The sequence below is a fragment of the Monomorium pharaonis genome, chromosome 8 (genome assembly GCF_013373865.1).
Source record: "Monomorium pharaonis isolate MP-MQ-018 chromosome 8, ASM1337386v2, whole genome shotgun sequence".
NCBI lineage: Eukaryota > Metazoa > Arthropoda > Insecta > Hymenoptera > Formicidae > Monomorium > Monomorium pharaonis.
The window spans coordinates 7,348,980-7,373,193 of record NC_050474.1 but is presented as its reverse complement, the minus strand read 5'-3'; the positions used below and the strand labels follow the sequence as shown (position 1 = coordinate 7,373,193).

At 43.6% G+C, this 24,214-nt stretch overlaps 1 protein-coding gene across 5 annotated transcripts in view; it reads left to right on the top strand.

Moving 5' to 3' along the window:
- The window catches only part of LOC105829932 (polyhomeotic-proximal chromatin protein), a 260,143-nt gene that overhangs the window by 108,162 nt on the left and 127,767 nt on the right, over nt 1-24,214 (top strand). Inside the window, exon 1 of one of the 5 annotated variants that reach the window (XM_036290727.1) lies at nt 58-105. The exons of the other annotated variants lie outside the window; for them this stretch is intronic. The gene's annotated coding sequence lies outside the window, so the exon portion shown is untranslated. Of the gene's footprint in view, nt 1-57; nt 106-24,214 lie in introns of those variants that run through there. 5 annotated transcript variants of the gene reach the window in all.

The window sequence follows — 24,214 nt, the reverse complement described above, 5'->3', positions numbered from 1 at the left end:
TTTTATCCTTGATTTTTCTTTTGTTACAGGTACGTTTGCTGCATTTTTCTCTCTCAACGACTCTGCCACCGGTCGCTCCGCGTGCGTTATTCTTACTTCAATCACGTATGTATCTTCGCACGTACATGCATAGTGACATCGATATTAATAATGAATGAAGTCGTCGCGCATACGCTTTGTCTTAATGCCCGTTGAAAATTCTCACACACGTCATTTCCCTATCAGCTGTATTAATTCTACGTCGTATTTTATCCGCTCGTATTAACATACATGCGTATATCTTGACGTGTTATTGTGCCGCGACATTTTTTAAAAATAATCGTAGCTTTCTCACGCTTCAACTTCGCGTAATCTCGCTCGTTTGAGACACAATTAACCCTTGAATTTTCACCCGGAGGTTTATTCAAGCTTGCTACAAAGTTCCGTTATTAAAATTTGGATTTAATTGGGAATAATATTTAATGAGATTTTTTCAATAAATTAAAGTTGTCTCACAGTGTTCAGTTTTTCTAACATTTTGCAATCTATAAGGTAGAAGAAAAACCTAAAAAAAAATTTTTTTATTACATAACTGTAACTTGGAATTTTAACATCAAAAAATAGCAGTTTAAGCTTTATTTTCACGACCGGACGGGAATATTATTTGGTCGCCGCGATGCGCCCTTCAACGCGTCGAATCTCTCGATTGCGCGCGCGAGATTGCTCGTGAAAATCTGGATGACTAATGTCGAGCGAGAGGAATCGTCGCCTATCACGGTGGAATAAAATTTACGATCGCGGGTCGGCTTGTCTCGAACGGGAATCGTTTACTCGCCCGTCGTTTAATCCCTACGTACGCTCTCCTCTTCGGCGCGGCTGAGCTTTTTCGCGGGGCGTCAAGCTGAATTACAGCGTCGGCTGAAAGCAAGCAGGTGGGACACGGTAGAAGACGCCGGGAGGTGGATGACCCGGGTGGGCGGGGGGGAGGGGTGCGCTAAGAAGCGAGATAGGAAGATTATAAGCGTCGCGTTTCATTTGCCGTTCTCGTCCTCTCCTCCCCCTCATGCGGAAGAGCGAGCTTTTTCCTCTTGGATCCCTCCGTCCCTCCCCCCTTCCCTCCTCTTCTGACTCTTTTACCGGTAATATCCGTAACGGTGTCTCTTCCCGGGCTCGTGCCCCATCGCCGCGTCCGTCGTTAAACAGATCGACTGTAAAAAAAAAAAAAAAGAGCGATTCCGCTTAAATTGGAGCCGGCGGAAATTAAGATAAAGCGTGCGTACAGCGGAGACGAAATTCCCGCCCGCCATTGTCATTACCCGCGACGATCTCGCCAAGTTTCTCGCGCGTGGAATTGCGAACGGCGGTAACAGAAATGAAAAAAAGAAAACGTGATTTATTCTCTCTCGTTTCCTTAATCGCGCGATACATCTACTCTTATATATTTATCGATTACGTAAACGTACGTTCCCAACAAGCGAGATATCACCAACGTTATTACATTGATATTTTATAACACGTAACGTTTCCAAATCTGTGGTTTTTAATGTTGTATACAATGTTGTATACATTATTATGGAAAATATTTGAGTAGAACGTTTAAATGGATATTTGTGTTACAAGTGGGAAAAGTCGGCCATTTTCTTCGAGTGCGTTCGCGAGTGAGAAAAATCGCCCAACCGCACGTATAACAATATTTTTTGTTACCTCTGTGCGTCGAAATGTTGGTCCTTGAAGCTCTTGACAGGTGAGAAAAGAATCACTTTCGGTGCAGGGGTAGCGAACAATAATATTTCTCTACACTGCAATTATAATGTTTAGAAGTATAACAATTAAAAGACATTAAACAAATATGTTATAACGTTCATAAAATCCATGTTTTGAAAGATTGATTTAATGTCACTTGCTGACTGGTGAAGCAAGGTTCGCTCGGTGAAGCAAGAAGATTTAAGTGCAGTCGCTCAATTTTCTTTCCCCATCGATTGAAGTGAGGGCCTATGTCGTTATCCGTTATATCGCTATCTGTTTACTCACTCTCGAGGAGAAAAAGAGAGAGAGAGAAAGAGAGAGAGAGAGAAAGACAGGGAATCGCTGTCGATCGTCGCGATGCCGTCTCGCGTGGGGAGACATTGTTTTCCCGGAGGATGTTGGCACGCCGTTGGCTCGCCTCTCGCGCTGGAAAACAAATCATCGGTCCGCGGCACCGAAAATATTTATCCGTCCGCGCTGCACGCGACACACCGCTCGTTTGGTAAACACCTAAATCGGCCAAATAAACGTCACAGCGGAAACATAACGCCCCTGTACTTCGGTTACGGCGCGCCACCGCGGGATCATCGTCTTCTCCGGTTACTTTTTACGGACAGGTTTTATCACAATTTTCCCGTCTGGTCGGGCGACACGTTATCTCGCGTTCTCTTTTCCGTCAAGTGCCTTCGACGAGCGTTACCGAAGAGACAAAAAAAAAAACATTTGAAATATTTGAAATAGTTTGATATACACGTTTTACTGGAAATTTCGCGTTTCCGCTTACACAAAAACGTTGGTTTCGAGGCAATTAATTGTATTATTGAGATTTTACGGTTCATTATTTAATTTTTTTTCGCCGTGCCTCTGAATCTCCGCCACAAAAAAAAAAATAACGAGAAAATTTGATAAACAGATATTAATCATTCTGAATAACTGAATTCGAAAGAAAATAGCTGTCGAATTTTATGGATCTCTCTCTCTCTCTCTCTCTCGATTGAACTCGTTATTTCTGGCTTTAACTTGTTATTGCCGAATCACGTATTACCTTCGCGACCTGATATGATCGCGTGATGCTCTCTCTTATCCGTTGAACGCGCTCCCTTGAATCCTCCCTGCACGCGAATCTTCTCCCCCTCGTTGGTCCTTTATTTTAAGCAAGGCAGGAAAAATACTTAATACGCATTCCCCGCGTTTCTTTTTAAGGGGCGCTTTTATCCCGACTCCCTTCGCGACTCCAGCGAGCGTCCCTCGTGTTTGCGCGGGCCTTTTGTCGGCGATTCTCCGAGTCGCCGGGGGGAGCGAGGGAAAGGGCCGGGGCACAAGGCGAGTCTTCCGGGTGGAAAGCCGACGGTCGCGAAAGCTTTTATGAAAGAGCTTTCTTGTTTTTTTGTGTTTACGTGCGAGTAGAGGAGCTCGAACTCGCGCGCGCGCGCGCGCGCGCGGAAAGATCCCCAGTCGTAGAAGAGAGGAGAGATACGCCGACCGTTATCTGCGGCAGTAAATACGAGGATTATCTAGCCCGTTCACCGAATGACGACGGTGTCGGTGCCGGCGGGAGGGCGGGAGGACACTTACGGAAGGGCCCCCTGATAGAAGGCTAAGTGCATTTGGCCAGCTTCCAGCCGAACGATGAACCGTGCGCGCGGCTTTTCTAACCGGGAAATCACCGTGGCCGTCCCCCTTCCTCCCTTCGTCCTCCTCCTTCTCCTCCTCTCGCCTCGTTTCGCCTCATCTCGCGTCGGTACGCTCGTCACCTGCCCTCTTTCTTCCGTCCTCCTCTCGACTCGCCGATTTCACCCTCTTGTCCAGCCTTGGGACGCAGTGGTACTCATCCGAAATTTTCTTGGAGACAATGCGTCCGCGTGTCGTGCTGCGAAAGAGCGAAATACTTTCTTCCAATACGTTTTTTCTAGGCGATCGATTTTATTCATTTGTTTCCAGGAGTATGTAATCGACTCTAAAAAATATAGGTGTGAATTTAACACCAGTAGTGTAGATTGTAACACCCATATGGGTGTTTATATAATTCTCACCATGTTGGTGTGAAATCAACACTCTGTGCTTGATGTGGAAAATTAACATTGTTGCGGTGTGAATCTTAACACTACTGGCGGTGTGATGTTTACATCAAGGATGGTGTTACCAGAAACACTGCAATGCGTATTAACAATGGATTCTTCCGCTGGATCACTTGTATCTAAGTGGATGAACTTCTTCAGGTAACTTCTTCTGGTACTTTACCTTGATAAGCATATTGTCGAGCTGCGTAATTTATCCTTTTCGATAATAATTATCACTAATTATCACAAACTATTATAACTTGAAACAACGAAAAAGACTGTGAAGTCTTCTATACTTTTCCCAGATGTCCGATTAATAATGATGACGGATGGTGCGAACACGGACTTAATAACCTGATACATCACGATAACCTAAACGCTGTTTAGGTTATCGCGTTTTCACCCCATTTGTCTCTACAATTTCGGTGTTAAAATTCACACCGAATTATTTAACTAAATGGGTGTGGTGAAATTTCACACTGATATTTTTTAGAGTGATATATATATATGAATTCTTGTTGAGAAGAGAGGAGGGATGCGAATGTAATTTGAATTTAAAAAGCGAGTTAATAATATGTTAGATATCTCGAATATCGATTCCACGAGAGTTTTTAAACAAACAACGTCGCGTGGGAAGTTTAAAGGTGTCATTCACCAATTTCCCAAATTTTATCGTTTATTTAGGACAGTTCGGACTGATATTCCTTGAGGTTCCTCGGGAATCTTGTTGTCTTAGGTGGAAGCGATAACACACGTGCCCGATATAGATATGTAGACAATGTTCAAGATACCCAAACTCGACTCGGGGGAGATTGAAAGCCACTGGCCCCGAGACATAGGAAACTCTTTCCAGCGTTCAATTCCCTCGAAGTTTCCCCACCCCCTCCCCCGGTCTCTGCCGTCATCCCCTAAGCTGAGGTTCAAGCTCCGCTCTCGTCCGTCGTCTGTCCGCGATGGTAAAGGTTTCTGCAAATCGCGTTGGGGGTCTTCGTATAAACGTTTGCCCGTAAGGGAAACCTGATAGAATTCTTGACGATGCCTCGCGATGTCTGGCGCGGTGATTCGGAGCACAGTGTTCGCAAACTCGACCGACACTTTCCTTTAACGACCGAATGTATTTGAACAGCGAAAGGGAGGGGCCGGAAAACGTCGCGCGGAATATTTGTTTCACGTTTGTCACATCTGTATATTTATGCGGCGAAAGGAGAGAGTCCATTGCGAGGGGGAAAAGATCGTTGTATTGCATTCGCATTGTCGTCGTCGTCGTCGTCGTCGTCGTCGTCGTCGTTGTCGCGAATAAACAACGTCCGGAATAGGTTTCAACGAGCCGCGAATCGGACTCCTTTGTGCGACGCTGCGCCTCTATCTCCCGTCCCCCGGGTGTAATTGGGCTTTTGCCACAGCGATGATAAAGCCTCCACTTTATTTTCGGCTGCACGAGCCCTCGGTGCGCTTTTGCTTCGGTGCTTTGTAGCCCGCAGAACGGCCGGTTCGGTACGGAGCGTCTTGTAAAAACCACTTGAGTGGCGGAACGTGAAGGCGCACCGCCAAGGGATGCGAAAAAGCTTGCTGAGACACATTAGTCTCGGCGAGGGTCAACGAGTGAAAATAAATGGCCCATTACTTGGTCGTGAGGGTACCTCTACCACGATGTCCCTGGTATACGTCTCACCGCCGCGCTTTCCCCTCCCCTCGTCCCTCGCCGGTCTTGGAATTTAACGGACCGACGATATACGAGCCAACATCGAGAATAATAGAACGTAAATACTGCGATAAAACGATAGGACCTGTTACGTTGTTCTCATCTAGCCGCGCACGGATCGTAAATTAAGGTCCCGTCCGACGCAGAGCCGCCTCTTATCAAGAAAAATACATAAGAAATTAATTAGCGCGATTACGGAAAAAAAAAGGAGAGTAGCTGGAGTTAATTTAATTGCCGACGAGCAGCGTGCATGAAATTTAAAATTTAACCGATTACGAAAGTTTGAAGAATTTAAAGATTAACGACCATCAACGGTATTACGGATCTCGACACTTATCCTTCGTGAATTATTTAATTTCGCTTACAAGAGTATACTCGGAGACTCTTGGGTTTCGACGAATCGATTGTTATTTTTTAATAGGGTGAATCTTGGGAAAGAAAGTGGATTAAAAATGAGCGACTTGTAAAAGTTTTTAATTAACGTATAAATAGTTTGCAATGTTTTGAACGCTTTTTTTCTCGTAACAAAACATTTCTCACAATTGTTGCCGCGATAACTCATCTAGTTTTCTGATTGACTCAAATATGTTTCAAGAGATATTCACAATATTTTCCTCTCTCATCCAAACTACAATCAAATAAAAAGTCCAATTTTCTTTTCTCTAAAAATAAAGTTTCCGGAAAAAGGAGAAAAATCAATTTTTTTCAAAACTTTGTTTTTTATACATAAAAATCAATTTTATAACTTGATTGTAGTTCAAACAAAAATTACATATATATACATATATATAAATTAAGAATTTTTTTGAATTTAGATAATTTCTGCACCTTAAACAACAGTGAACGATATTTCTTTTATGAGTCCATACAGATTTGTAAATAATTGCCAAGATTTTGAAAAAAATTGTAAGAAGCATTTAAAGAATAAATAGCTAAGGTTCAAACTTATAGCTTATCTGATATAAAAAAAAAATCCCAAAAATGGCTAAATATCATAAAACAATCAGACTGCCTCCTTAAGTTTTAAAATTTTTTGTCCAACTATTTATTTACATATTTATAAAAGAAAATGTATTCGTTGAAGTTGAATGGTTTGCATTTTTTCCAAGATATGTAAATGTCTTAATTTTCTCTACCGTAATGCCAAGATACAGTCGTTTCAACTTTGTACATCTTGCGATTCGTTATAGTTCGTGCGGAAATCGCGCACCTGCTCAGCGAACACGCATCAGCCGGCTAAAACATGGGCCAAAAAAAAAAAAATAAAAAAATAGCGCGCTAGTCGTGCCCGTGGGGCACAAGCGGCCGGCAAAGAATTAATTGGCGACGTGAACGAACGGACGCGTGCCCGGAATCACTTTCGCGAGGCTTTTTCTCGACGATGCACGGGATATCGGATCGTGAATCGATGCGCGGCCAAAGTGGTCCAACCGGTAGCCTCCATCGGCGACCAGATTTTCAAACTCGACCGGCGATAGTTTTGAACCGATATTCATCGCCGCGTGGATCGGAAGAAATTCAGTTCAAGGTCTGACTCCACTCTCCAATGTAGCACCTTGAAAAGAGCGGTGTTGCAATAAAAAGGAATTGTGACGTTTTTTGAAACGTGGGAAAGTATTGAAAAACAATCAAAGTTGTAGATATAACTGGTGACATAAATATGACTTATAAAAGTAAATTTAGAATGGTACACATTATGAACAGTGATTTATTTAACACTAGATGTGACAAACGTTAGTACACACAGAAAAATTTATTCTCTAACGCTAAGAAAAGGAGTTTCTCATTTTTTAGTTTTCTTCTTTTAAGTAAAGTTATCTTTGCGAAGAATATCTCTTTGATGAATAGTCTTAAAGTACACTCATTATTTACTTGGAACGAGTAAGGTTTACTTAAAATAAACTTCTGTACACACAGAAAAATGTACTTGATAAAAATAAGTACCACATTTTAAATAATTTAAACTTAAATAGTTTAAGTTTATATATCTGCAAATTTATTATAAGTTTGTCATCGTAAATAAGAAATTTATTTTGAATTCTAGTAAATTAATATTTTAATTAAGAAATAATATAAGTCACACAAAACCAAAATCTAATTTACTTATTACTTTGACTTTTCTTCAATTCAATTTCATAATATTCTTCGAGAAAAAGTATGTAACGAGTTTTTCTAAAATTTGTGATAAGTACATTTTAAGACTGTTATTAAGAAAATATTTATTGAGGATAATTAATACTTATTACAAGGAAGAAGGTAAATTGAGTAATCGCTTTTTTTTTTTTGGAGCAGCAGAACAAACATCTTTCTGTGAGTGGGCTATCAAATTGTGACCATCGTAAGTGATCACGGTGGCTCTAATAATTGCCGCTAGAGATACTCGTGGCAGCACGAACGGAGGGAGCGTGACTGTCACGAGCGCTTATCTCACGCGGAGCTCCGACGAAATCAATGCACGGTGGGTGAGTGACTTTCAAGTTCTCGTTTATAACCCTCGAGTAAGAGAGTAGCGGGTAAAACGCGCGCGAGCACCGACGAAGGAAGGAAGTCGGAAGGGCGTGGGCGGATAGGCCTTGTCGCTATACCTTAATTACGTTAGTCACATTATGCGACGTTTCTCCCTCGTTTCGTGAGTCGCCGCCATGAGACCCCTGGGTAAACGATGCCGGCGTTAACGTCGGTATAAAGCCACCCCAAACCCGATTGGCTTTGCGTAAGGGCTAGTACGAGACCGACGAATCGACCGACGTGGTATCGTCGGTACGGCGCCACTATTCCCCCGCCCCCTCCCCCTTTTCGCCTCCGCTCGCCCTTTCTTTTTATCGCGCAGTGTTAATTTAATTCGGTCAGGTGCGACGTTAATTCCGCGGCGAGAGTTCATCGGCCTCGTGCGTAGCACGGGGTGGTGATATATCCTCCCGAGCGAAGGGTGCTCCGAAACACGCGAGTAATAATCCAGCTTTACATAAATGATTAGACAGAGAGGGAGGGGGTGGGGGGGTTTAGAACAAAAGAACGGAGAAGCGGGCCTCGTTGTAATTCGTAAAGGTCCCTTTAAATATGAAGTGTGTCCGAAGCGGACATTAGACGGGCTGTGAATTTGCTTTCAACTTTCTAAACTTTCTACTTGTACCATAGTTCAGTCACTGTAATTTCTGGCCGGTCGTTGATCGCTGTTGAAACACATTCGAGCAACGTTGACGTTTAGGTATATACCTGCATAATTTATTGACGGCAGTTGATACCCGTTCATTAATGATCCCGCCGAAAGGTGTCGGTGAAAGCCGAATATGAATTCTTGATTCAACTGTGAACCTCGTTAAATTCGGCGGAGCCTGACACATGCCTGAGTAAATAGTTAAATTTACATGAATCCCAGCTTAGCCGCTTGAGATCAAAATAACGCATCCTTGTTGCACAAATAATTTTAAAGATGTATGGCTCGACCACGAGAGTCTGCCGACAACTTTGACCCTTTCCTCTTTCTCTCTCTTTCTCTCTTCTACCTGCTTTGATCGTCCTCTCGCTTCCTTTTATCGTCCGGCGTTAATTTAATTCGGCCAGGTGCGACGTTAATTTCGTGGAGAGTTCAGTAACCGCGCGGTGGCTTCGAACGCGATGTAACGTTGCCAGTGGCGTAGATCGAATATTTTTACCCTTGGAATTTCAGTCGGAGCGTAGCAAGGGTGAAGATTTTTGCGCTATTATCATCGAACAGGTTTTTCAACAGGTGTTCTATTTTAAAATTGGGAAAATATGTATTTTTGCGACTTTATTGAGAAAAAGATACTTAAAAATTTATTTGCGATGTAAATTTACTTCACCGAAGTAAATCTTTATTTAAACATGACGAGGTAAGTCTATTTCTAGCGAATCAATTAATCAGAATGTGTATTTTTTAGAAATGCGTATTTTGTCATAACAATCAAAAGATTTTTTTATAGCCAATAAATATTGAAGGCAATCAAGTCAAGTATAATATTTATCTTTCTTTCTTCAATTGATATCTCTGACGTTAAACAATTAAAATCATTTTAATTATAAATCTCTTTACATATTAACGCAACGTCAACAGACTAATGATTTTGATATTTGCACTGATAAAAAAATATTGTCAATTTGACAAAATTTTTCAGCTAAATTAAAATTTTGTCAGTTTCAAAATTTATGCTTTTAACTTGTTAAAATGCACAAGTTTCAATTTAAGTATTTATATAGTTAATTGAAATATATAAATACTTGAATAGACCAAATTTAATTCAGTTGGGAAATTTAGTCAAATTAACATTTTTTTCCTCAGTGTAGCCACTTATTTAAAAATGTAAAATTGAATACTCTATAATCGATTAATTTAATTATTTCGAAGTGTGTATGTGCCTGAGGCTTTCAATCTCAGTTCAGAAGTCGCGAGGAAAGCTTGTCTTACCTCCTTTTCCCCCAGATCGCCCTAGAACGGTTTAGATTCGCGTGACCTCGCGAAGCAATGGTTCGAAACGAGGGAACCCCCTCGGCAAGGAGAGACGGCGAATAGGAAGAGAAGACGATGGGCGGAGGACGATGTAGAGGATATCGGCGTACATGTAAGTGGCAACGCTTCGTGCATGCCAATCGTAGGCCGTATATCTCCCGGCACTTAGGACGATCGTATCTCGGCCGATCGGGCCGGGAGGGCGCGCGCTTGTACAGCCGCAACGAACTACGGCAACCGGAACGCGGCAGAGCCCGTTTCGAACAGGATGTTCGGTTTCACTTCATCCGCGGTATCGTACCGTCGGATACAAATTGTCGGATTTTAACTCGCGATGATTGACGATCGCGAGCGCGGGTGTCGGCGAGAAAAGCGCGCGGGCTGCTCGTTCGATCGGTTCGTCAATCTTGTTTGCGCGCACGACGACGTCTTACCAACACTCGGTGTCGTAGAATTTCATTTTTGTTAAGCGAATTTTACGAACTCCAACTTGGGAGAGTCGAGCGCCCGATCGTCGTCGTGCGTGTGTGTTTCGGCCGCTCGAAACGGATTGCGTTTTCTGCGCACGTGGAAACCCGCGTCGCGGTTTAAACTCGAGGGTCCACCAAGGACACCACGGGCCTTTAATTAACGATTATAGGCTCCCACGGTCATAATTCAACCCACGAGTCTCGAGGATCCGGCGTCGTTCACCCTTTTCGTTGCAGGCCGTGCGGTCGCGCGGGTTCCTTTACCCTTTTGCCCTCATCTTTGACTCATGATTTTCGCGGTGCGGTTATGGCTACGGCGAAAAATAAAAAACCCGGACGATCCGTTTCGGTCAGCGACGCGCGGACGGAGTGTTGTGGTCGTCGTCACCGCAAACGGTGTCGGATGGTTAATACGGGTTATCGTGCAGGTATAATATCTTCGCTGAGAGTGTACTAATGTGACGCTCGATCAGTTATATTTCGATCGTATTTCTCAACAATTTTTTGTATTATTTAGGCAGGCCTGGATAGGGATTAATGATTTTTTTTTCCAACTGAATCAAGTTAAAGTTAGTGCCCTATAAAATTAATTTAATTAAAACGTTAGGCGCTAGATGAACACAATAATTAATTCAGTTGAGAGTTACGTTGGAAGTAAATTAAGTTAAATTAAAAAGTTAATTTATTTTGCAAACTTCTATTTATGTTAAATCAGAAAGTTGTAATTTTTTAAAGTTAGATTTATATAATATGGAGCATCAAATAATATATATTATTTTTAAATTAAATTTCTGTGAAATAACGAAGAAATATTGTTTTTTATGCGGTAACGTATTTTTATCATAATTATTAATAATACACTAAAATTATTTCCCCTATGTATGTCATTTTAACTTATTTTAATCTGAAAAAATCGTCACTAAAGAAAAATTGAATGAACGTATCATTTTTAATTTTATTTCGTTGTAACTCTGAGACGCTGCAAACTTGCGTTGTCTTAAGACACGAATTTCATCTGGAAAATTAATATTCTCCAAATCGAAATGTGAAATATTACTGATTTCAATGCTATACTTACAACCATTATATCAATCAGTGATACACGTATTATTTTCGCGTGCCAAACACCCACTGTAATCACCGATGATCGCAGTTACAAATACAGCATTGCAATTAGTGAGTAATACATTGGATTCCTATATAGCACTTTGCGAGACTCGATATCAATATTTCCATTTCATATTTCCACAGTTGTTTTGCCGCAGCACGATAATTCACATCGGCCGTGACGCCGAGGTGTTCCGGCAAATCGCCACGTTCCCCGGGTGCCCCTGAAGATCTATATGCATAGCGTATCGTTTTCGAAAAATGATTTCCCGGAACGCGACTCACACTCGGGAGACCTCGCCGTCGATCGCAGATCCACTCCCACGCGCTCGCGCGTCCCCGGCGACGCGTGGCTCGCAACCATAATTCCTCCAGTCGTCCAAGGTGAGACACATCACGCTGGAAGTCGTGCATCACTTTCGTATATCCTTGACTCGACGCGGACCCGCATTTTACACCGTGACGAGAAGGAGAGACACGGAGCAGCGGGGCAGCCGGTGTGGAAGTGTTTATCGGCCCCCCGGTACTCCACTCCAGTGGAAGTAACCTCTAGACGACCCCGGCGCGCGCGCGTTATGCGCGGAGGACGAAATAATGTCACGTTGTTGGGAATATCGTTGTTGGGACGTACCGCGGGCCGTTTGCGTGCGGCTTTCGGGCGTAGGGTAGCTTCGCAATTTGCGAGAGGCGTCGCTTCGTGAAAATTTAATTAGCGGCAGAAACCCGGTGGCTTTGACCGCTAAATATTTCTCGATCGGACTCCCGCGGGGAGTTCTCTCGTAAATTTTATAATTAGTACCGGTGACGTAATTATGATAGACCGGCTTTTTTTTTTTTAAATCGCTACACGGAGAGGAGGATTTCTTTAGATTTAATAAAGCATATATTTCTATGGTTTTTGAGAAATTTTATTATACACACGTTTCTTCAGATTTAATGAAATAAAGACAAGGAAATATATGCGCTTTGAAATTGTCGAACAAAGCAAATCTTTCTGCGTACTTCGTGTAAAGTTACTCCTCTGACGTCAGTCTTTGATCACGTTTTCCGATGAGATTCGTAATTTTTAATCCTCAGGTATAATCTTTATTCCTGTGACTTTACGATTTGACTGCTGGGAATAAGAACATATTTGTATTCTCCACGAGAGACTCTTATTTTCGGCCTTTATTCTTACGCTCGTGCTGTCACGATGGACCCGCATTTTACGTCCGTAGCGACCGGCATAAGTTTATTGTCCGTGGAACACGTCGTTCGCAGATGACTCAGCGTCACGTATTCGATGTTCACTGTCATGCTATTGCGGAATATGTTTCTCTTGTTTCACCGGCCGCTACGACGGGGCTAATAAATTTCAGCTCACTCGTTTCGAAGAGGACTTCAATCGCCTCCGATTCCTCCGTCCCATTAGGATTGGCGTTTTATTAATTTATTGGACGTTCTTTATTTACCCGTATCTCAGAATAAAATAATAATTTCACTTCAAGGTATTTTTTAAACGTTCTTTTTATTTTTCAGGAAGAAAATTAAATGTGCGACTTTTAAAATTATGTCAATAGACCAATTCCAAATGTAATTAAATTGTTCGATTTTATTAAGTGGACTTGTCTTTCAATCTCACAAACAGATTGCAGTGCTAGAAAGTATTCTTTATCGTGTAGGTAACTTGAAAAACATAAAAGAGGAGTTTGAGGGATTCCAATTTACGACTTGTCGCAAGTGCGACGCTAAATCGACGTTCGCCCATTACATTCGCGTGCGTACGGTTGTTATTCCCCGTGTAATGCAGATTTTGCACTTGCGGCGCGACACGCGAGACATTTTTATTCACCGGCGTGACTCTCATGAAAATTCAGCGAACCCTTGACCCAAACGCCACACCGTCGGGCCTGCATCTCGAGCTCTCTCCTCCGGTTCCACCGGTTGGCTGCATCGTTCCCGCCGGTTGACGACGCACGATTTAACCTCCAGACAGCCGATCGGTGTCACGATGTATATCGGACGGGCCTACACCTCGTTGCTGCTCCTGCAAACGGCGGCATCTGGACGGATGGGAGCACCGTCGACCGCGTCGACGTTCGTTTCCTTCGCGGTCTGATTCCTTCCTTCGGCCCGCGTCGTCGCGTTGCGTCTCCGAGCAACGTTGCACCCGCCGCACGGGCGATGCTATCGGCGAGAACAATAAGTACGTGTTACGGGAGTACGTTACGCCGTTTCTTACAAGTGAATTAAGGAGTTGGCATATCGGCGCAATCGGTGATATAATCGACGGGGAATCGACGCCTGGAGAAATTGTTTTTTTTTTCTTTCCTTTTTTTTTTAGAAGGAGAATTACGTAAGCGGAGGATCCGATCTGACCTCGGATACTATGCGTGATTGCGTTATATATATATATATATATTTGCAACAATCGCGGTTTTTATTCGGCGAAATAGCTCGTGAGCCCCGTCATACATTATCATACCATTAGCATCGATGAATTCGTGGAAGTGTCTCATTTGCATTTCGAGCCCCCCTATACATACATACACGCGTGTACACGTCCCATGGACATCTCCATCGACCGGCGTGTCTTCTCGGTGACTATTCAAGGTCAGCGGACCCGGGGTCCGCGCCACGTGGCGGTGACACATGTGTGCGTCGAGGTTGAATAAAAAAGGAAAGGCCACCCGAAAAATGGACGAGTGCCTCCGTTGAAAGTACGGGTGCGAGGCTGACAAATGATTTCCTTCTGTGTAGAGTGAAAGGCGACTTCTAATGTGGATCTTTCGCGCGATCTCCAAGTTCTCGTTCTTGATTTAATTACGCACGTAGCGCTCCCGACAGACGTTTCGAAAGATGCTTTCCACGTGTGAAAAAACAGAAATCTTATTTAATGGATTATTGAAAAGAAAAAAAATTCCTCGACAAGATAATTTGATTTTCTTTATTTGAATTTTATTGGTATATTTCGTATATCAAAATCCTTTGCTTAGCTCTGTGCGCATATACACGGAAAGAATTTTCTCTTAAAAATTATCCTTAAAATTGTGGTAATTGTAGGGCAACGTAAACCCTGAAGAATTTTACTATACTTTTGACAAAATTTAGGAAAATTTTAATAAAATTTTATTAAATGATATATGTAATATATGTATTCTCGTACGGAAAGGATCGTTTTGTCAAATAAATCCGGAGTGATCGCACGGGTTTCCGGCAACGCACACCCCGGCGAGAATTGGCAGCGAGTTACGACAGCCGCAACGAGTTTTTCGTCGTTATAGGGTACCTACCTTTGGAGATTACGCTATTTCGTTTCATAAGCCATTATTCGAATAACAATGGCCCGTTAAGATATAGGCACCGTTTCCTTTTGTTGCCAGCCCAAAGATAACCACGCGTTACGTAATGGTGCAATAATGCTCGTATTAATAATATCGAGGAAGCTCGTAACTCGACAGAGTCAAGGCTAAACGGTTCCTTCGTTTCTGGTCCGATATAAAAATAACGTTTCTCCAGGCACACGTGTGCTTGTCGATGACTGAATAGCTTGACTAAAGATACGAATTTTTTGCGATTAAAGAATGTTGGGTGACTGCAAATTGTAAGAAAAATATCGAGCCCGAGGTGCAAAAAATCATGTTTATTAAACATATTTTATTTAAATCTTATCAATTATGCAAAAATAATAGCTTGAATATGTACAACTTGATATATGTATCTTCTGTAAAAAAAAAAATTAGGGATTTTTATTAAATTAAATTATTATTATTATTTTTTATTATTTTATTATTTTATTATTATTATTTTTTTTTTATTAAATTAAATTATTGCGATAAAGTTTACAGTAATATCTACTGTCATACTTGTCACAAATATTTTTCTAGACGTTATAACTTGTTTTTAAATGTTTGCCTTGCTTTTATATTAACAAGTGGAAATGTTGTCTTGTTCATTCGGATAATTGCAAGAGGAAGAAGGAAGGTCGTTCTCTCTGCATTTAATTCCTCATTTTCCAATATCTCCGCGCGTTTATCCATAAGTATATGCAACAAACGCATAAAAAATATTCGTTGTTTTTTTTCTTTGTCGAGCTGCGTAGCCTCGAGCGCGCGAGATGAATTATTAATGAGTTATCTCGCGGAGCGAATGTTTTTTCGTAGCTTCGAAATTAAATTAGCCGTTTCGCCTTTGACGACGACGACGACGATGGTGTCTTGATCTAAATATAAATTGAACGGAATTGGCGTTCGCTTAAATAACGCGATTGCGTCGCCGCGAGATGATTGAGATCCAGCGCGAGACAGTTCTCACGCTATGACCGCTGTCTCTCGCTCCGCAGGGGGGGGGGGAGGGAGGGACGAACTTAAATCACGAAGATCGCTTACCGATAAGGTGATACGGATCGATCTTTTGCAGGCGGTTAAACCGATCAGCTGGCAACCTGAAGGTAATGAGAACTGCCGCGCACTTAATAGCGACGGGAGAGAAACTGGCAGCCAGTTCGGCAAAATATGCCCGACGAGATCATCTCTCGTGGTCGTCTAGTCTTCTTTTTGGAGCGGACGGAATTAATTGAAGCGGCCTCACCGCGCGATCGGGAGAAGATGGTTCGCGCGATCTCGAAGATGACTCTGCCAGCACATGTCGTCGTCGTCGTCGTCGTCGTCGTCGTCGTCATCTCGTCATCGTCATCGTCGTCCTCGTCGTCGTCGGATTATCCGCGAATGTTATTTTCGTCGTCGACCGCGCGAAATTGCATCCTCGCGCGAGACGTGATTAATTATCGCGTGCACGCCGTTGATTGAAATACTTATAGCTGTCCCGACGGTGTAATATAAACCTCCCCTCCCCGCCGCCCCGCGCCGCAAACGCGTCACGATACTCACGATAGCCAACGAGATGCGGCGCAACATTTTTCACCCTGGAATGTTAATCACGTTTTTCGGACGTTAATGCCGCCGCGCTTGGAAAATTCACCCACTTTTTTTCCCCTTCGGGGTCTACGCTAATCTCTCCGGTGTTACTCGATCTCCAAACTCCGCTCAACCGTGAGATCTGTGTTATAAATTGCGTATTAATCACTGTAAATGTAATTTTATAAGATACTTACAGTGAAAAACTTTGTTAACATTTTACAAGTTTCAAACTTTTAATCTAACAGCAAATAAATATGTTGAAAAGTAAACATAAATATATTATGTAAGGGATTAACGCCACAAATATAACATTTTGACGCGTTTGAGATAAATTATGGAAACATACTTATTCAGTAAAGTTAAAATTAATATACGTTGACATGTGCATTTTATTCATTTACTTTGGAAAAAAAATTTTCAAACCCCCATAAATTTTTACTTCAACACAAAGAAATGTAACACCAGGTATTCCAATAGCATTAATCCTGTACGTCATGTTAAATTGTAACAAGAACCCGTTTTAACTAAGGTAATACAAAATATTTTCCACCGTGTCTGACTGACGTCGAAAATAGCGCTCTAAGATTAATGTATCGAGCAATGGGAGTTCGTGGCAGGGTGGGATTTCAGTATTTAATATCGATTAAATGCGGCGCGGTCGCACACGTGCTTGGGGAGAGGAGCGTGCGGCCCGTGCGTGATCGTCTTTGTTTTACGGAAATCGCGGTTGCACGCGATGTCGCGATATATAATTGCGTGTAGTCGTGGAACGCACTACTTTTGTCACGCGTTGCCCGATCCCACCGAGATTACGTCCAACTCGGAACGACTCGTTATTACTGCCCGCAACAGCTGTCATGCGACAAAACCGTAGCTTCTTATTGTTGGCATTACAGTTAGCTTTAACGTAGCGTTTTACGCTGGTATCGTCGGTCTCCCGGTCGCTGTGTAGCGCCGTCTCTATCGCCCGCGTCGTGTAACTAATTTATGAATCTTTCTTTTTTACCTTGCGGTATCGTATTTCGATATCGCATTTCCGTTTTTACCCCGATAAACAGGGGAGCATCGCGCTATCGGTCCCGAGACGCGCGCTGTTCTCCTCGAGCTGGTCTGCTTCATCCTCGGCTTCCTCCGAATTTAAGGAATTTTACGGCCCGCACGCGAAACGGGAGATTATGAATATTCGATCTCCTCGGGAGAAGAACCCGCGCGCGCGTATTTTGCTGCCGCATACGATTACAGGACGCCGGAACGGATCGGTATCGGTCCCGCTACCGGCATTCATAAGACGGCAGGCGTGAACTCACGATAATACGGCAATAATCGGGAGCGATATCTTTATGGCGATAAGGCAGGGAGGGAGAGAGAGAGAGAGAGAGAGAGAAAAAAAATAATAAAGGAACGGAGCGTATAAAAGGCGGCGTAGGACGCGCATGTCGGCGCGGGATCTTCTTGGTATCTTTTTCCGAGCCGTTGCCTTTTTGCTCGTCTCGCGCGTGCGTTGTACACCCGTACGCGAGATACATCACGCGCGTTAATTAAGTTCTTATCGGAAATGATTATCGCTCTCGATCCATCCCGATAACGCCGTTCGCTTTACGACGGATCGAAAAGCGCGTCGGAAACCAGTTGCGCGGGAGACGACGCTTATTTTTTTTGTTACATCGCAGTTACATGAAATTGCAATCTTTCCTAGTCGTTACTTGTTTGTTGTTGATTGTTATTATATCGTGTTTATAAGGACTGCAGGATTGCTCGAAAATGTTGGACGAGTCTTCGTGACGAATTGAAAAATGTATTTTTTATTAGCAAATACTGACATAAATACACAGCTAAAATAATATTGTTTTTTATTGTTTTACAATGGTATTTTAGGTAATGTGATCGTGGAAATTTTTAGTTAGAAATATTTTGAAGGGTTTGCGTAGATCTCAACAAAATAGATTGAATAAAAATAAAATGTGTAAAAGCTATTATTAAAAAACAATAAGTTGAAGAAGAGATCCTATTAATTTCTTGTATACCTTATTTTTATACAGTAAAAATCAGACATTTATATAAGTATTTATTAATAAAAAAAAAATTTTTAATTTTTTACGTATTGTATAAATATCTCTCAACACTTTACTTTTGTATATTTATTCCGTTCGTCATTTGTCAAAGACAAGCAATTTTCGGACAATTTGACCCTCCTGTTTCCTTGCGTTAGTTCTCAAAACGTAATTCCTGAAATTGCTGTTGCGTTTGTGATGTCACAAAACGCGGCAAGTCGAAAGGTAGCGCCGTGAGGAAGATGTAAACAATGACGCGGCATTTAGATGTCGGTTTAGATTGATTTGGACTTGATTTCGCGCTTAAAACTGGTGGCAGAACTGGTCCAGACGGCCGGCGCACGAGGGGGACGCCCTGTGGCGAGTACGGGGGGGGGGGGAGGAGAGAGGCCCGCGCGGGGCACCGGACGGAAGGGACGAGCCCTTACAGCCACGCCAACATTCCATCTCAATCAGAGAGAGAACATGAATAACAGGCGGTGTGGGCCGCGGTCCAAGAAACGCAACCCCGAGAGCGGATGTGCGCTCACGCACGCGATTCGTATATACGCGATTTATGTAGTCAACTTCGTTTTCCTTAATGTCATTTATCCGCAGAATTCCCTGACAAGTGGTATCTTTACTACTCGCCGACGACGGAAGCAGAGGAAGAAGACGTAATTATTCCTGGGGAAAAAAAAAAAAAACTGAAAGTGATTTGAATACAATGGGAGCCGTATATTTGTCACGCGGCCTGTCATCCCGATCCGGTATCTCGATAATCGAAGTGCACCCGGCGGGGACCGCGGGTGGGGGAGGCGGGAGGGAGGGGGCGGAGGAAGCTGCGCGGGATCTCTCGTCCTTTAAGTGTTAAGACAACACGCTCTCGGAGCCCTACTTCAAACGATCCTTTGTGTATACGTTATTTCCATCTACCTCCGCTTTAAACATCGCGCGCAGCACGTTAAGTCAACGAATGCATTATACGACGTTACACACGGCGATGGGATCATAATAGATCCTTTTATTAAAATGAACAGATCTATCTTCCTCAAGTATATGCACGATGCACACGCGCGAGCATATATTTACTTTAATCTTCAGACGTTCGTCGAATATATCTTTGCCCGACGCGTTTCGCTTCCTCTTTTACGCCCCCCCCTTTCAATTAATTAACGACTTTCAACGTGACCTCATATCTGCAGATATTGTGTACATTTCCTTGGTTTATCGCCGCGAACGAGTTCGCCAATCTCGCCGACTTCCGCCTTTGTGTGTATCCTCGAATTGAGCACACGTGCCATTTCCTCCTCCGCTTGGTTTATCGCCGTTGCGTCGCGAATTTTCAGCTATTTAACTCGTTGATTTATCATTAATTTATCAATTGCAGTTTGTCGGGTGAACAAATTTGCCATGTCAATTAAACGCAGTACACACTTTCGATACAAACGAGATACTTCGCCGATGACAAACAATCGAGCTGCAATCGCGTTTTTATTATCTAGATAATAACGTTCTAATTATATAGGGTGTTTGGTAAAGATTTATGTAATCTTTATAAACAGATAGAGCGCATTAAACTGAACAGAAAAATCCTTTACCGTTTTTCCATTTTTGCAATAGTCAACCAATTATTGATTACATGGGTACATTAAAAAAGTGGTGTTTTTTTTTGAAATTTGGAAAAAATAAACCAATTCAGCAATTCTGACCTTGGATTTGAATTCAGCGAGTCAAAATACATAAGGATTAATTAATTTGGTTCGCCGAACCAACCACTTTTTTTGTGTTCCTGTGTAATCAACAACTTATTAACTATTGCGAAAATTGCAAAATGGTAAAGGACTTTTCTGTTCAGTTTAATGCGCTCTACCTGTTTACAAAGATTGCATAAATCTTTACCAAACACCCTGTATAATTATTATCAGGTATTTTATTTTTACGGGGATTTTTTGGTCTCGCGAGACCGCCGCGCGCCGAGCAGATTCGATCGAGAAAAATCGATTTCCCCCATCGTTAAACTCGCCCTCGATCCAACCGACGACGCGTACCGCTCCGGTGTGTCTTGGTCTTTGTCTCTCGTCATTACGCGAGCGGTCCCTTCTTTATACAACGAATTAACCGGAGATTTATGCCCGCTTCGTGTCCCGACTCGCATATAACCGGCCGGCCAATTATTTTCAATTACCCGCGCGCTCGCGCGCGCGCGTACCAGCTCCGTAATTCCCTAGCTCTCCGTTTTCGACTCGGTCCCCGAGTACTCGACGGAGAGACGTGCCGAAGAGCGGACGAGTCGAGCCGCACCGGTTGATTCCCCGCGTTTCGCGTGGACCACCGGTAATTAACGCTGTCATCGCCGCCGTCATTTCATTTTAAACCCTGTCGTCAGGTCCCGGGGAACGAATATTTATCGTCCATTCTCCTCGCGCGCTCGCGAAAAGGGAATTATCGACGGGAGGAATTAAGCGGACGTGCTTCTCAGTAACCTTCATTTAAACGTCCGTTTCCAAAGGGCCGCCCCGGGCACCACGTCCATCGAATTTGACGCTCGTCACCGCGAAGGTTCACGGCCGCCCACGCGCGTGTTACGTTCCTGGTACGGAATCTGAGAAGCGACACTCGGCCGCGCCGTTAAATCTTTGAGATTTAAACGCGGCTCGACGACGTGCGCTGTGTAGTATTCGACGCGCGTTGACAATTTTAGGGGGACGCCCGTTGTCGTCTCGCATCAGGGCCATTAACGAGCGCGCTCCTCCACGCGGACGACGACAGACGGCAGGGACTCTTGGCTCTGCCACCGCTAATTGGTTATGCATCGCCGGAAATTGTAAAGTCGGGGTCGTCGGCTCAGCTACCTACCTACCTACCTACCTACCTACCTACCCATTAACAGCGGGTTGACGTTCCGCCGTGAATCCGGGAGTGTGTTCTCGTCGATACCCGATGCGGTCAGCAATAGTTACTTATAGAGGTGCCGCCGGTTTTTTGGAAAGTCGCGCCGCTAAGTGGGGCCGACCCGCGTGTGTGGTTGTGCCCGTTCGGCTTACAAGTTAGCGCCTCCTCGTCTCCCGATGCCGCATAGATAGAGATCTTTTTTTTCGACTCGAGGACGATACGGTGGGAGAGCGAGGGATACGCGTCGACGCCTTGCGATGTAAAATACCGGAGGTGTATTTCGATGGGACAGGATGTTCGATGAGACGGTGGGGATTTAATGAAATTTAACCTTTGGGGTACCATGTCGGGGGAAAAAGAAGGTATCTTGTTGTCACCGTCTTTCACGTCCGACCACTTTTTTAGCCAGTTAAAAAAATCTAAAAATTTGTAAACATGTTCTCAAATTTCTAGAACAAATGTTTGTATTTTATTTTGGAACAAAGTAATTATAGTATAATTTAATTACCGAGGACTAACCACAAATTGGATAAAAGGATTATTTGATTAAAAAAAATTAACCTTTATCTATATATATTTATATTAATTTCTATATCCACACAAGTTTTTTGAAATTTTGAAAGAGTCATTCTCACCCTTACTCCTTTCTAAAAAAAAAAATTATGATATACTAAAAAAAGAATTTGGTAGCCACCAAATGTTGAATGAAATAATGCTAATTAAATATTTGGTTAATAGTTAATAATTCTTTATTGTTTCCCCTTGGGATTTACAATCTCTATACATTAATCTCATACAACAACAAATATTTGGTTAATAGGTATAAACAATTTTATTAAATATTTATTAGATATTTAAAAGAGTAAAATTATTCTTGTTATAACTATTGACCAAGTATTTAATTAGCTATGATTAAATTTTTATTTAGTGTATCAGAATGTTTTTAAAGGAGGGGGGGGGGCTTTTTGAGATTTCGAAAATTTGTGTGAAAATAGAAATCGATCGAACATGGAATATCCATAATTTAGGAGTTAATAAAAAAAAATTGCCATAGAGTTCAGATATATCGGCAATGGTCATCGGGGGCTTCGTGATGTACCTCGCCCGCTTTCGTAACGTGGCCGTCTCCTTTTTGCAGCACGTGTTCTTTATTGCTCGGACGGCGCCCATTGTTAAGCGTGAGTAATATAGTTTCACCGAAGCCCACGCCATCGTCCTTCGGAAATATGCAACGCTAGAGCAATCGCGATCGAAGGTTACTTTATGAACCTGGCGACTCCCACACGCGACACCGATACTCGGTCGAGATATACAAGCTAAGCTAAGGGGCCGGAGAGCCCCCTGTCTCTCTCTCTCTCTCTCTATCTCCACGAAGTAATTTTTCCTTTTTAACTCCGCAAAGTTATTCAGGACGCTTCCGTTTTATGAACGGCGACGCGGCGGCTTATCAGCTCCTCCGCTTACCGCTTCACGCTTTAATAACCGCTGCCACTCGCGCATCGTAAAACGCCGCACGCGCGTATAAAAGCGTGTACTCGGGGCCGTTTAAAGAAATCTTGCCCGCGCGCGTTACTCCGAGCGTGTTCTAATTGTTATTCCGATGCGGTAGCGGTTTCAGATAGCGCGTGTTACGGCCGGGTTTTACGACCCCCTCCCCCTTGCACGACGACGCTCCGCGTCGTTCTGTGCCATTTGAGATTCCTCTCCTCCTCGGTAAGCGGCAAACAACACGCGAGTAGCGCGAGTTCCTCGCGTTTCCTCCTCGCGAACGGCGCACCCCGGTGCGCGCGCGACATTCGTTTCTCCGCTTTACCATCGGCAATAAACGTCGTAAACCGGTCGCGTAACCGTCCTGCGAGATGAATTTTTCTCGACTCCGTTTCCGCCTCCTCCTCCTCCTCCTCCTCCTCCTCCTCCTCCTCGTTCACCCGCCGCCAGGTCAGCGCGCTTGTTTTTCATTGCCAATGCTAAGGAGACACACAGCTATTGTCAGTAACACAGTTTTCTCGGCGTGCCCACACGCCGCCATAGCGCGCTGCTCTCTCGGAGAGATATTCGAAGGCTGCTTTATGGAACTGAAACGAGCGCGCGGCTCCCACGCGCGCCAGCGAGCGAGCGAGCCTGCGCATGATGTGCCAGATGATACTGACGCTGGTAATACCTACGTCTATCCATCCACGTTCGGTCGCCAGTATATCTTCCCATTAGTCTCTGCCCACGCCAGGCAACTTCGGTGCATGTGGGTCGTTGACTTTGACTGACTCCTCGTGCTGTCTCTTTCTCTCCTCGTCTCTCTCTCTCTCTCTCTCTCTCTCTCTGGCAACCAGCTTGCGCAGAAAATTATCGATGTGCCGAACTCTCTCCCCCCTCTCTTTCTGTTTCTCTCTTTCTCTCGGCATTAATTACATACGTATGAGTTCGTTCGAATGGCTATTTCGAAGTCGCGTCCCGTCGGCGCTGTAAAGCGTCCGAGCGGGGCAGTAAAACGTGTAAACCGTGAGTAATTTATGCGCAGAATTTAACACGGGCAAAACTGGCGCGGATCATTTTCGGAGGACGGGATCGCCGGAGGAGAGGCTAATTGATCGCGGCTCACGGGGGGGGGAGGGGGAATGGATGGTCCCGCTGACTCTCGTCGCCGCTTTAATCATCGACGCGGACCTAGATCGAACGATCGGCGGAATGGAATTCGTTTAATTACCGCGACAGATGCGAACCGCCGTTCTGGGAAACGGGCCGGGCGCAAAACCGGTATATCGTTATGGTAATTGCGTGAGTATATCTGTCGTCGATCGGCTCGACAAGTTCGCGGCGAGATTGCAACATTGTGGCGCGCGCTGTGTTCGTGGGAAAACGTGG